The 12,500-nt window shown below is 40.0% G+C and overlaps 1 protein-coding gene and 1 pseudogene across 1 annotated transcript in view; both read left to right on the top strand.

Annotated features, from left to right (window-relative positions):
* LOC137997491 (E-selectin-like) overlaps positions 1-12,500 on the top strand; it is a 79,438-nt gene that overhangs the window by 20,164 nt on the left and 46,774 nt on the right. The window lies entirely within an intron of this gene.
* Positions 3,258-12,500, top strand: part of LOC137997493 (oncoprotein-induced transcript 3 protein-like) — an 11,359-nt pseudogene continuing 2,116 nt past the window's right edge.

Below are 12,500 nucleotides of genomic sequence, written 5' to 3'. Positions count from 1 at the left end.
TAAAAAGTTAGAGTGATTATCCATACTTTTTCAGACATCAACGAATGTTTGGAAACAAAGAATGGCGGCTGCAGCCACAAGTGTGTTAATTCTGCAGGAGGCTATAAATGCGAATGTCCAGACCCGAAGCTGACCTTATCATCAAATAATATGACATGTCATGGTACGCACACATCTGTCACATAGGTAGAGATAACAACATGTCTGTTTTTCGCAAGAAAATTATAAAACTGGATCATTCGTAGCAGCTGATCACAACCCTTCCTATAAAATATGACCAACTAGATAACCAAAAACCACCCTATGTAATTCGGTGAACAAAAAAGACCCTACGTAAAGACGCACCCCCTAACTATCGCTAAGCGCACTGCTTTTCAAAAACGAACCTATTTGAAAAGCTAACCTATTTGCACTTTCTTTGTTTCTTAACCAGACTTAAGGACTTGTTGCTCAGATGCAACGTTTTATCGTTTTTTCAAGGCAATGGCTCAAAGTAATAAATTAAGGGGCTTGAACATTGCCTTAAAGGCAATACCTTTAAAAATTATTTAAAGTGCCCCTGTGATCAAAAAAACCACTTCCTTTTTTCCTTCAGATTTTGAAAGTGTGTTTGCTTAACGCCGGACTGGCAAAATTTTGAGTTTTGATTTTTATCCAAAGGCCGTTTACTTTGAGTGTAAGTTTTGGATTTCACGGTCCGCCATTAATCACGTTCAAAACTGACCGATTGGACCTCAGATGGTTGGATCCAGGGAAAAGTGACGTCAGAGGCTCACTAGCTTAAAATTTGAGCGTGTGAACGCAGCTTATTATATATGCAAAGTGCGAGTTTAAAAGTCTGAAAGCCCAAAACCCCAGTGCTGCATATTAATTCTGCGGCGTACACACGTATTGCATTCTTAAAGTGGTGAGCCTTTGACGTCATTTTCTCCTCGATCTAGCTCTCTCAAGAACATAATGTTAGTAATGGCGGACCATTAAATAGGAAAATTACAGTTAAAATAAAGAGGTGTCTTTTTGAAATCCAGGCTTAAAACGTGGGTGACTTAGTGTTTTCCAAAGAAAAATATGAATTGATTTTTTGGTCACAGGGACACTTAAAAGACGGTGCCTTTAACGCATTCGTTGAAAGCAGAGCCTTTAACATTGTATAGAGGCCACCCTCGAAAAATTCCTTAAAAGCGCTTGCAGGGCCTTTAGCTTTCCGTAAAAACTACGCTTTTAATATTTCTAAAAAGCATGGACCTTTAATGTTTCTTACTAAAATCACGGCCTTTAATCTTTAAAGGTCACGCTGTAAACATTCCTCAAAGGCCACGCTTTTAACATTGTTTAAAGACCAGTGCCACGCTCTTAACATTTCTTCACTGCACGGCATTTGACAATCATTAAAGACAGCACCTTTCACAATCCTTAAAGGCAGCGCCTTTAACATTTCTTAAAGGTCACACCTACGAATGATCCAGTCACACTTTCAACATTTCTTAAAGGCAGCGCCTTTAACATTTTTTAAAGTCTTAAAGGCTACGCTTTTAACATTTCTCAGTTAAGGGCAGCGCCTTTAACATTTCTTAAAGGTCACGCTTTTAACATTTCTTAAAGGCGACGCTTTTAACATTTCTTAAAGGCGACGCTTTTAACATTTCTTAAAGGCAGCGCCTTTAACATTCCTTAAAGGCAGCACCTTTAACAACCCTTATAGGTAACGCTTTTAGCATTTCTTGAAGGCAGCGCCTTTAACATTCCTTAAAGGTCACGCTTTTAACATTTCTTAAAGGCGACGCTTTTAACATTTCTTAAAGGCAGCACCTTTAACAACCCTTAGAGGTCACGCTTTTAACATTTCTTGAAGGCAGCGCCTTTAATATTCATTCCTTAAAGGTCACGCTTTTAGAATTTCTTAAAGGCGACCCCTATAACATTTCTTAAAGGCGACGCTTTTAACATTTCTTAAAGGCGACGCTTTTAACATTTCTTAAAGGCAGCACCTTTAACAACCCTTAGAGGTCACGCTTTTAACATTTCTTGAAGGCAGCGCCTTCAACATTCATTCCTTAAAGGTCACGCTTTTAGAATTTCTTAAAGGCGACCCCTATAACATTTCTTAAAGGCGACGCTTTTAACATTTCTTAAAGGCAGCACCTTTAACAACCCTTATAGGTCACGCTTTAAACATTTCTTGAAGGCAGCGCCTTTAACATTCCTTAAAGGTCACGCTTTTAACATTAGGGAGCTTACGAAATGACGACGCCGACGGCAACGACGACGCTACAAAACAATAGGTTTAGTGAGCAAAAACAATGGCTCTGCACGCTCTGCACGTGCGTTTTACATTTTGGTACAGTTCTTTGCCGTCATCTCCTAAATGACGACTGAAATGACCAAATTCAAGGTTCATTGGAGGACGTTAGCCCATGACGATGAAGTTTCAGTTCTCTCCCTACGCTTCCAACCCATTCCTACCAATTTAATTCCTCGACAGTTACTACACATTTTTAACGCGAAACGACATGAAATAGTTTCTTAGTGATATGAATAACGCGAACTTGTATTTTTAAATGAAGTCCTCGTAGCCGTCGTCGTCCTCGTTTCGTAAGCTCCCTATTTCTTAAAGGCGACGCTTTTAACATTTCTTAAAGGCAGCGCCTTTAACATTTCTTAAAGGCTACGCTTTTAACATTTCTCAGTTAAAGGCAGCGCCTTTAACATTTCTTAAAGGTCACGCTTTTAGAATTTCTTAAAGGCGGCGCTTTTAACATTTCTTAAAGGCAGCGCCTTTTACATTTCTTAAAGGCAGCACCTTTAACAACCCTTATAGGTCACGCTTTAAACATTTCTTGAAGGCAGCGCCTTTAACATTCCTTAAAGGTCACGCTTTTAGAATTTCTTAAAGGCGGCCCCTATAACATTTCTTAAGGGCAGTGCCTTGAACATTTCTTAAAGGCCACTCTTTTGACATCCCTTACAGGCCACGCGTTTAACAAAAGGCGACGCTTTTAATATTCCTTAAATGCGTGGCCTCTAAGAATCCTTAGAGGCAGCGCGTTTAACATTTCTTAAAGGCTATGCTCAGTTACCATTTCTTTGCCTTTAACACTTCATAGAGGCCACCCTTTCAACAGTCCTTGAAGGCCACGCTTTTAACTTTCCTTAAATTTAGGGCCGTTAACAATCCTTAAAGATCTGCCAATAAGGGGTAAGTTGCGTTCCTTTGTTTTGAACTTTTTTAGTGAACGATGTTCTATTTTGTTAACAAATTTTTCTATTTTACTACCAGCTTAGAAATCTCCATTTCAGGGTCTTCAAACGCAAAAGGAAGCATTCCAAGTACAAAACGTCAGGTATAATTGATTTGTTTTAAACACACTGAGTAGTAATCTTATGACGGATCTTTTAAATCACATCTCAGTACATCACCAATCTGACTGTGGAATTTAACCATAAAATGTTGAAGCCATGCCGTTTAAATGGTGACAACTCACACGTGTGTTGTTTTATTTGCTACACTTTGTTCCTTTTCCCGATGAAGAGATTAAAATGAAGTGAACTAATTCAACTGCTTTTTGAAATTAACGAGTTCTTAACGAAAAGCAGTCTACCTTATACTATTAAGGTAAATATAAGTCCACCCCTTCCCCTCCCAAAAAAAAAAAACAGTCCAAAAAAAGGCCAATAGTAGATGATAGGAAATGGAACCTATATAAAGTTCTCCTTTGTTTCGGAATACTAACTGATCCACACACAGAAAGAAAAGATCGTTGTTGTTATTTGAAGATTAATTTCGCCGACTGGATTTGTATTCAACTTCCATTTACATTTAATACTAATAAACAGAATAACACAAGACCGCTTGGGGTTTAAGCAAAGACGACGGCTACGGCAACGACACTAAATGCCACAAAGCGAGGATGTGATTCATGGTTAAAATAGAAAAATGCTCGTACTGTGCGAATTTCCGTGCAAAAGAACAACATGAAATCACCAAATTTTAGCTTTTTGAGGACAACGTGAGCATATAAAGAAGAACCATCCATTTTTTATTTTTACTTTAAAACCGTTCGTATTCATCCAGTTACAGGTTAACGGTGCGAACGTGCTGTACATGGTGTCGAACAAGACGGAATAATCGTGAAATATTTGCGATAGCGTTCAATTGTATGTTGGAGTGACGTTTTCGTTGACGTCGCCGTTGCCTTTGTTTTCTCTTAAGGACTCATAACCGCCTATTCTGAAGAAGTGATCATTTGACAATTTTTCAAAAGGAGAAAAAAGGAAGTTAGCTGCATTCGTTTGAACGAAACTAAAAGAACCTGAGAAGATTAGAGCGTTTTGAGGAACTGGCCCACTTCGGAAAGATGAGAGGGATGTTCATCCCACAGACTACTTTCCCCATACCATAAATTATGCAATACATTTTGGGGGTTCTTTACGAGATAAACTAAGTATAAAGCCAGGATCCGAGCCAGGATCCGAGCCAGGATTATAACGCTGCATAATAATAATTAGGTGAATGACATAGAGTTCGTGTTCATGAAAAATAGTGAATTGGATATAAACATTCCCCAAAAGTGCATCTGTACTATCCAAATTAATAATTAGTTGTCCATCTGTTGAGAATGTGAAAGTCAGCTGGACCGTTTATATAGATAACAACAAAACAATCCCCCTAGAAGAGAATGCTTATTTTAAATAAGCAATACATTTGGTTGAACTAGCAATATTCCCATAACGTAAATAAGCCAGCAGGAGAAAGTCCATTTTAAACAGTGTTCCGTTGCGCTGTTTTGGTTTTTTTTCCTGTACTCAGGCAGACCTCTTGCAGCCCGAAGCACGAATCATTGCTTCTAAGTCATTGTCACCCTCTTAGCCATGGCTCGAGTCTTCTTGATGCTTATTCCTTTATACCATTTTGATCTCTTTAAAGGTGTGTTTTGGTTCTAGGTATAGAATTTTGCATCTAGAAGAAAACCACGATACAAGACACCATCTTTATTTTCGATGTTGCTATTAAAAAATCCTCTCCCCTACGCCCTAGAATATGCGAAGGACCAAAGAAATCGATGGGGAGTGAGTAGGAAGCAATTTCTTAGTATTTTCAAAGGGGCCACGTACCTCACCTACCCTGCAAGGGAGTTCATACACGCCCCCAGCTACCCCTACAGGAAGTTAACGGTTAGCATTTTACTTACTCGAAGTATCTTGCCCAGTGTTCTACTTCGTACTAAAACCAATAAGCATAAACAAAGAGTGTGTAGAGGTTCAGAACATAAATGCACATACCTCTATCCCGATCTTGGGACGAACAACGGGCATAAAAGACAAGTGTCGACTTAAATAAATACATAAACTTGGGTGCTATCAAAAAAAGTCAAGAGTTCGCTTCCTACGCGTTACTCCAAATGCTTTGTGACTTGTATTATATTTTTAGTCCAGGGTCCCTCTCAATACCAGCCTCGTTGCTGAATGGGCCACCCTGGCGAAATAAATTTACCTTACCTTACCTTACACAAGCGGAAACACAAACAAGGAAACCTGGTTATGTGACATGTCACGTTCAAAATAGCGGAAAAAGATAATTGTAGCTCGAATCCTGGCTGGAATCCTGGCTAGGATCCTAGCTCGGATCCTGGCTCGGATCCTAGCTGTGATCCTCGCTCGGATCCTAGCTCGGATCCTGGCTCGGATCCTAGCTCGGATCTTGGCTCGGATCCTTGCTCGAATCCTGGCTCGAAGTTTAGGTATCCTCATGAAAAAGATGAAACTTTCTGCGAAGTTTAAGAAGTGCTATGGAGCGGAATCAGTGTCACTTTAAATACGTGATTTTTTTAAAGGTGGGTGTTATTCTGCAGTACAAAATTTTTCTAAACTTTTCAAAAACTATCATCTTGGCCCTCTGGTTACTTTTCAGCAATATAAAAGGGGGGTCACTTAGTTCGTTTTTGAGATATTGGCAACTAAAGCCAAAATATGGAGTGTTTTTGCCGGGCTTTCCCGTCGCCAAGGTAATTTATTACGTCACAATAATGACCGAATTTTGTTTTGAAATAATTAGTGTTTCATATGGTACCATAAAATTGCTGTTACGTGATACAGTGTCGTAGTGTCTCTTCAAAGTGTTGAAACAGGTTTGAGCCACCTTAAAGAGAGTAAGTATGGCCCATATATATGCTCGTGTAGTGTCTGAACGAAGTATCAGCATCCTTATAAGAAAATGGGCATGCTTTAAACAGCTTCGTTTCACGCCGTTTTGTTGCGCTGCATGTTACACAATTACGCAGATATATTCCCCTGTATGAAGAACTCTAGGTGAAGACGACACAATAACAAATAAATGAAGAAGAAAGACTAAATCGTGCAGAATTTGTGCAACTTTTTTTTCGGTAAAGTAACGTAACATCATCATCATCATCATCATCATATCTTTATTTAACCACGGTATCACATTAATTAATGACAAAACGGTCTTCCGGCGAAACGTGAAAACAGAAGAGCGTCATTAAAATAGAGACTACTATTTACAAATACCGGTATTGCCAAGAAATCTATTAAAATATAGAAACTACTGTTCACAACTGTTTTAAACAAAACTGTGTATTATTAAAACTATTTACAATAACCATTATTAATGTTAACGAAGAAAAATGATCTATTGTCTGAAAAAAATATTTCCTGAAAACTTTAAAACAGTTTTTTTCAGTGAAGTGTGAACAATGCAAATCTTTGGGGGCAGAACGCAGTACAGTTTTGAAAACAACCATATAGATGTCTAATCACTTCAAATGTTTGGTAGCCCAGTTTTTCATCCAGTGCCTCCATAAAAACACGGGAGCTCCATAGGAACCCCCGTAAAATTAGGAGCAATAATTTTAGGTTAATCTCTTAAAATGTTTTTGCAACCCTCGTAAATTCCATTGCATAAGCAACACTTAGGTGGACACTTACAGCTGAAGTCGTAAATCGTGATACTTAAGTGTGTTTCGTAAATAGCCAATATCAAAAATACCACAATACTCTATGTTTGTCCCTTCAAAAGTTTGCATAAGCATTGTTTTTATTCTCTCTTGGGAATTATATATAATTGTGATTTCATTAATATTTTGAGGAGTCTCATTGGACTGTCACGTATGTAGAGATAACAACATGTCTGTTTTTCGCAAGGAAAAAAGAATCAAAAAGAAACTTTCTTCAAAATAATCTAGGAGTGTGCCCAAGAAAATGGCAATTGGAATGCAGCAAGGTCAGCTTGGGAAGCAATGGGATCAAGGCTTGCCATGCTGGAAACGCGTACCGAGCAACAAGCAGTTTGGTGCAAAGTGAGGAACACTGTGTGGATTGGTTTGCACAGGAACCCCAAGCACAGCTCGCAGTGGCTTTGGATCGACGGATCACGGGTTACTGACACTAACTGGTATGCAGGAGAGCCTAATAACTACCATGAGGGTTTTGGAGAGATGTACTCTTCTTCATATCAAGGGAAATGGAACGATGAACACTGCAGTGACACTCTGCTTTACCTTTGTCAAGCCAACGGTGAGGGAACTATTTAAAAGTGTGAAAAAGTGACGCCATAGGCCACTTTCCGTTTTACGTCTGTTTTCTTTTCTATCGGTAATTACTCGAACCTTACATTGCACTTTGAAAGAGATGACTTTAAAACAAAAATTAACTCGAGAGATTTCTGAGAACGTCTGAGTTGTCTTCGTCACTAAAATTTGTTTTCCTTCTTTCCAGTATTGATCTTTTCTCAAAAAACGAATGTGCCTATCTTCGCTGTCTTAGGCCAATTTAATAAAACGTTTCTCAAAGTTTACCAAACATACAGTGCTCCTTGTAGCTCTAATTCAACACAACTGGAAGGCGCTAATACAAAAATTAAAGAAAAACATGCCGTAAATCTCCTATTTCGTCTCCCTTTCTAATAAGGCCTTTTAGGAGCATTTAATTTCTTAAACCCCCACTCTTTTTCCGAGCAAAATAATAAAAAGGTAAGCTACACGCAAAAATTAAATAGACAAGAAGTATTCCTTTGGAGATAAGGCTACTTAACACCTGACATAGGGTTTTTCCTCTCACTGTTAAGCTCCGCTCCCAGATCGTACTAGCCACTGTGGCGCTTAATCGAGAATTTACAGTATTTACAGTGGTTCATGATATATAACTAAGAGTTCAAACAACAAATATCAAGGACTGCGCTTTATGCAATGTGTAGCTTACGTGACCTACCTTATATCGATTTATTGAAGAAGAAAAAAAGGTGGCTTGAAGTAGAGTTCGACTCCCAAAAGAGTTTTTCCTAGTAATATGACCGTCGTTCATTTATCTGCAGTCTCCTTCGCTGACATGTCTGCTAAGCCTTGCTTAGAAGGGCCGGAACAAATGAACGAAGTATGAACTGTCCAACGATTGTTGTTTCCTCAGCAACAATGTTTGAGCAGTATTACATGGATAATCAGAAAAAGGTAGTATGGTGTCTTTCTCAAGAAAAGCACTTTTTACCGGCCTAAAATGTTCCATCCAAAGTGTGGAAAGATCCTCAATTCTCCATTTTTGAATTCACCATAATACACATTGTTTCTTCCCCCCCCCCCCCCCTCAATTTTGCGTAAACTATTCCTTTGAAATGCCTTTGGGGACACTGGATATTCCCACGAGCATTTTGCAACAATGGTTTATGCAAAATTTGGGGGAAAAACAAAGTGTATTATGGGGAATTCGAGAATAGAGAATGGTGCTGATAAGACCACTCAGAAGGGCAAAATGGTGCACAGCGCAAGCAAGAAAACGTTGAACGATCCTCGCTATTTGACGTCAACACAACTCATTACTTTTCTATTTTCTATTGTTTTTTATCATCGCAGCAAACTGTCAAAGGCTTTCTTTAGGGAGTGACGTGCGTGTCTCTCCTTTACATTGTCTCTCGTCCAATCAGCGTTAAAGATCAACTTGTTCGTTTTCCTGCTCCCGCGGATATCGACTGAGCGGCCCTACGTCCATGCAGTGCATTAAACTAGGAGTCTGGAGCCGAGATGTGAGGACAGTCAGCTGCAAAGGTTTGTACACAAATACGCACAGTTCACATTTCATATGAAACAACGTAAATCAATTCGTTTTAAAGTGAACTTTTGAATGAAAAACACCAACAGACAGACACTGCTTTGAGTGAAACAATCGACGTAAGCGTACCGCGTCATCAAAATAACAAAAAAAATAAGGCGCCCTGGGAACTAAGCTTAAAAAGATGAGAAAATAAAACAAAATCAAACATTCTGTGCACGCATAATGTTATTTATGTCGAGCCATGACGGTCAAGCATTAATCCGTAAGCCTGGTATGTGTCAAGTATCACCACTGGAAATAAACGGGGGCGTTCCCTAGAGGATAAAAGATATTTCTCTGGAGCAATTCGCCCTTCTTCCCTTGGCCCTCGTACCGTTGGTATCTCGCGAAGAAAACATTTTCCCTCTCCCCCCATCCCCAGTCACCAGACATCGAATTGATTGCGTACATTTAGTAATGTGGGCGCGTCTTTTTCGTCCCACCTTTGCTGAACAATGGTAATCCTGTAAACCACAATTAAGTGTCCTGGATCAAATTAAACACGCCACATATGTGGCCAAATTCATCCAATTAATGTGTTTAGCTTTATTGCGCATTCTTCAGCAAACTAGTGCGACTTCAAGTAGAGTTAGCGTTTCGTAGAGTCATGCCTCGATATAAATCCTTTTTCCCTCAAACTCTTAAGCTGTTTTTTACTTTTTTTGCCGACAAAATTCATGACTTGTGTTCCCGACAACTTGAGCTATATCTCTTCAGTACTAGACTATCAGCAGCGTCTTCTTTGCTCTTAAAACGTTCTGGACTGCCAGAGCGCGGAACGTCGGCTCTAACCGACACCCGCTTTACATGCGACGCGTAGGTTCAGCACTGAATGTTTGCCATTTTGAAATTTCAACGCACGCGTTCGTTTCAGCGACTTTAGAGCAAAAGATAGACTGCTCGCAATCTCCTTCAGTAGTAAAGGTCAGAAGGTTAGAGGGATTATTCATTTTTGCTTCAGACCATCAACGAATGTTTGGAAACAAAGAATGGCGGCTGCAGCCACAAGTGTGTTAATTCTGAAGGAGGCTATAAATGTGAATGTCCAGACCCGGGGCTAACCCTATCATCAGATAATAAGACATGTCATGGTACGCACACATCTGTAGGGATTAGTTCCCGCTTTAGTGTGATTTCTTTGTTAAATTAAGTCAGTGCAAAATGTTAACTGAATTTTAGTGTCTTTGTACAAGTGGTCGTCTCTTAACACCAGTCGCTATGTGAAAATATCATCGAAAAGTTGCGTGACGTGACGGTGGAAAATGGACACCAAATGCTGCTCCTTCCGCTGTCCACAAGGTTCGTCTTATAAAGAGTGCACGGAAGATGGTCGGTGGTCGAACATGGCTCAATAAATTTCTTGCTTTGGACAGGTTCCTGTGAATTTTCTTATAATGGTGATATCTGGAGCTATACGGCTTCATTACTACAGTGCCAGCAGTATCTCTTTTTCTCTAAAGACGTTGTGGACTGCGATCGCGCTGCGTGTCGCTCTAACCGACACCGGCGGTATATGCGACGCGAAGGTTCAGCACTGAATCTTTGCCATTTATAAAGTTCAACGCACGCGTTCTTTTCAGCGACTTTAGAGCAAAAGGTAGACTGCTCGTAATCTCCTTTAGTACTAAAGGTCAGAAAGTTAGAGTGATTATTCATTTTTGTTTCAGACATCAACGAATGTTTGGAAACAAAGAATGGCGGCTGCAGCCACAAGTGTGTTAATTCTGAAGGAGGCTATAAATGTGAATGTCCAGACCCGGGGCTAACCCTATCATCAGATAATAAGACATGTCATGGTACGCACACATCTGTAGGGGTTGGTTCCCGCTTTAGTGTGATTTCTTTGTCACATTAAGCCAGTGCAAAATGTTAACTGAAATTTTAGTGTCTTTGTACAAGTGGTCGTCTCTTAACACCAGTTGCCATGTGAAAATATCACGGGACAGTTGCATCACGTGACAGTGGAAAATGGACACCGAATGCTGCTCGTTCAACTGTCCACATGGTCCTTCTTATAAAGAAATGCGCGGGAGATGGTCGGTGGTCGAACATGGCCTTAACCAATTTCTTGCATTGGAGAAATACCTGTACAGCTTCTTACAATGGTGATATCTTGAGCTATATCTCTTCAGTACTAAACTGCCAGCAGTCGCTCTTTTGCTTTAAAATCGTTGTGAACTGCCAGCTCGCGGCTCGTCGCTCTCACCGATACCCGCGGTATTTGCGACACGCAGGTTCAGAACTGAATGTTCGCTATTTTGAAAGTTCAACGCACGCGTTCGTTTCAGCAATTTTAGAGCAAAAGATAGACTGTGCTAAAGGTAGGAAAGTTAGAGTGATTATTCATTTTTGTTTCAGACATCAACGAATGTTTGGAAACAAAGAATGGTGGCTGCAGCCACAAGTGTGTTAATTCTGAAGGAGGCTATAAATGCGAATGTCCAGACCCGGGGCTAACCTTATTATCAGATAATAAGACATGTCATGGTACGCACATATCTATAGGGACTGGTTCCCCCTTTAATGTGCACACCCAGGGGACACCCTCTAGGATTTCCATATTTTAAATTTTCTACCCCAAGCATCACAGAAGTACCCAATTCCCTGATCTCATAAGTCCTGATACCCACACTTGGTCGTTTATGTGCAAAGTGGACATGAAAGTATTGACTTTTAAAACGGTGGCTTTTGCTAGTAATTTAATTACAACATTAGGGATCAATAAGAGGTCAGCAAAAGCCAGGCTTTCAATTACATTGCTAGTTAGAACTCTAAACGATAAGAAATGCATTCTTGAGGTTTTTTCTTTAAGTGAACAGTGTTTTTTCCGCCCCACCGTATCAACTCGTGAAGTGATGACCTCGAGCAAAACCTTTGAAAAGAAAATCACTAGCATAGAGGTTACCACCTGTATTTACAAAGACATTTTCGACCCCAGCGGGAATCTTATCTTCATGAGTCAACTTTTGTCTAGAGCATCTTCCTTAATTAAACTAAGCGATCAATTCCCTTTTAGCTCCTGCTGTCGATGTGTGATGCAACAGCAAGAATATGACCATTATTATCTCCAAGTCTCTTCTCCGTGGTATTGACCGTGAGCACCTTCGACTCCTGGACACCATATGCAAAGCAACAGAAACCAGCGCACACTTTATACTCTCAACACCGCTGACTGGCTGCAACACTACCCGCAAGAACACTCCTTCCAACATCGTGTATTCCAATTCTGTGTTAGAAATTCCCGTCATTGATGGGAATGTAGTGACTCGTGTGCGTGAACTGGAAATCGATTTTAGCTGTGTGTTTTCTCTAAGTGGCATTGCTTCTGCAGTTGGTTGGAAGCCAAATAACAGAAAACTCGTGTTTAGCGATGAAGGCAAAGGAAAGTTTACCCTGTCTCTGAA

The sequence above is a fragment of the Montipora foliosa genome, chromosome 3 (genome assembly GCF_036669935.1).
Source record: "Montipora foliosa isolate CH-2021 chromosome 3, ASM3666993v2, whole genome shotgun sequence".
Classification (NCBI taxonomy): Eukaryota; Metazoa; Cnidaria; class Anthozoa; order Scleractinia; family Acroporidae; genus Montipora; species Montipora foliosa.
This window is presented reverse-complemented; position numbering and strand designations above follow the sequence as displayed.